At 29.6% G+C, this 2,584-nt stretch overlaps 1 non-coding gene across 1 annotated transcript; it reads left to right on the top strand.

The window, feature by feature from the left end:
• Positions 1-1,558: 1,558 nt before the first annotated feature.
• TRNAL-UAG (transfer RNA leucine (anticodon UAG)) lies at positions 1,559-1,638 on the top strand. The gene has a single exon. It is a non-coding gene; the product is annotated as a tRNA-Leu (tRNA).
• Positions 1,639-2,584: the final 946 nt, after the last annotated feature.

Below are 2,584 nucleotides of genomic sequence, written 5' to 3'. Positions count from 1 at the left end.
AAAAAAGTGGAATCATTTTACTTTCTATTCATAATTCATTTTTATATTTCTTTAAAACAAAGATGAAACAGCTCTCTTGTTCCATAATTAACTGATTGAGTGAATTCCAATGAAAACCTATGTTTATAAGAAATTATCGAATAGTCCTTACTTCATATAGAACTAAAATTCTAATGACTATAAATTACCTAAGTTTTAGAATGTCTTGTTTAAGAGACTCAGTATTTTTTGTTTTGATTGGAATTCCTTTCCTTTATGGAATACCATTCTGAACTTAATTAACTATTTTCATTTTCCCTTCTTTTTATCCCCCCGTCTTATCTTATATGGGGGATAGGCTTCCATACCATATATCTATATATGGAGTATACTTGATATATAAATAGATATAAATAGATTTAAATGAGAAACCCTTCTATATATTCTATATTATTAAAAAAAAAGTATAAAATATATAAAGAAAAAATGTTAAAAAATTCTTGTTGTCTTATCCGCATTAGACAAAATGAAGTAAAAAATAATTCAAAATTTAAGTATCTTTCAGTATCTAAGTATAAATACTAATAAAAAGAAGAAAGAAGGATTGATTTGCAGCAATAGATGTCTTTCACATACAACTAGAAAAAAGTAATTTCCTTTTTGAATGGCAGTTCCAAAAAAACGTACTTCAATGTCAAAAAAGCGTATTCGTAAAAATATTTGGAAGAAAAAGACTTATTTTTCCATAGTACAATCTTATTCTTTAGTAAAATCAAGATCATTTTCGAGCGGTAATGAGCATCCAAAACCAAAGGGTTTTTCTGGGCAACAAACAAATAATAAGATTTTGGAATAATATGAATTGACTTATCAAAAAAGAATTCCAATTATTTAATAATTTGGATTCTTCTTTGAATGTACTTTTATGTGTCGAATTACTCGGTACAATATTCTTAGAACAAAAAACCCCTCTTATCTTATATATACAAGAAAAAAAAAGTTTTGTTTGGTATACTGTGTGCTAAGTATTCTTTTCCTATCAATGAACTTTTCATAATTTTCCTAATAGAATCCTCATATTCTATTAGGAAAATTATGAAAAGTGGAGTATTCTTACAATAGGACTTACAACTTCCACCTATCTTCTCCAAAATCATAAGGTTAGTAAATCTTATTAATAAGAGCATAAAGACTTTCATTCTAGAAATTTTTAAAAAATCCAAAAAGCCTTTTCTATTTATCCATTTTATTTTAATTTCATCATTAAATAGAAACCCTTTTGGATTTTTTTCATTGTATTGAAAGAATTTTCAAAATGTAAAGGGGAAATTAATTAGAAAAAATTAGTTCTATAATTGCAAGTTAGAAAAAAGAAGTTCCAACTCTTTCAAGCAGTGTTTGTGTTTCTATTGGGCAAAGCAAGAGTTTATTGTAAAAAAAAAAAATGGAAACGATACTACCAAACGAAGTCTATTTTAATGAAAACTCTAATGTTCCTAAATTTTATGGACTTTCCCAATATCGACGATTCCCAAGATAATAGCTATTATTCTTTTAAGTTACCTATTATTTGAAGTTAGCCGCCATGGTGAAATTGGTAGACACGCTGCTCTTAGGAAGCAGTGCTCAAGCATCTCGGTTCGAATCCGAGTGGCGGCATTCTTGAAAAAGAATACAATAGATTAGAAATCAATTCGAAATTTACAATTTTGTAATGGGACCTTCCCCTTATGCTATTTGCAACTTTAGAACATATACTAACTCATATCTCTTTCTCAACGATTTCAATTGTGATTACGATTCATTTTATAACCTTATTAGTTCGTGAACTTGGAGGATTACGCGATTCGTCAGAAAAAGGAATGATAGTTACTTTTTTCTCTATAACAGGATTCTTAGTTTCTCGTTGGGCTTCCTCGGGACATTTTCCATTAAGTAATTTATATGAGTCATTGATCTTCCTTTCATGGGCCCTGTATATTCTTCATACCATTCCTAAAATACAGAACTCTAAAAATGATTTAAGCACAATAACTACGCCAAGTACTATTTTAACGCAAGGCTTTGCCACATCGGGTCTTTTAACTGAAATGCATCAATCCACGATACTAGTACCTGCTCTACAATCTCAGTGGTTAATGATGCATGTCAGTATGATGTTATTAAGCTATGCAACTCTTTTGTGCGGATCCTTATTATCTGCCGCTATTCTAATCATTAGATTTCGAAATAATTTCCATTTCTTTTCTAAAAAGAAAAAAAATGTTTTAAATAAAACATTTTTCTTTAGTGATATTAAATATTTTTATGCAAAAAGAAGTGCTTTAAAAAGAACCTCTGTCCCTTCATTTCCAAATTATTACAAATATCAATTAACGGAGCGTTTGGATTCTTGGAGTTATCGTGTCATTAGCCTAGGATTTACCCTTTTAACCGTAGGTATTCTTTGTGGAGCAGTATGGGCTAATGAGGCCTGGGGATCCTATTGGAATTGGGATCCTAAGGAAACTTGGGCATTTATTACTTGGACCATATTCGCAATTTATTTACATAGTAGAACAAATCCAAATTGGAAGGGTACGAATTCTGCACTTATAGCTTTGAT

Source organism: Triticum urartu, unplaced genomic scaffold (assembly GCF_056163025.1).
Source record: "Triticum urartu cultivar PI428250 unplaced genomic scaffold, HENAU_Tu73 scaffold2, whole genome shotgun sequence".
Taxonomy (NCBI): domain Eukaryota; kingdom Viridiplantae; phylum Streptophyta; class Magnoliopsida; order Poales; family Poaceae; genus Triticum; species Triticum urartu.
This window is presented reverse-complemented; position numbering and strand designations above follow the sequence as displayed.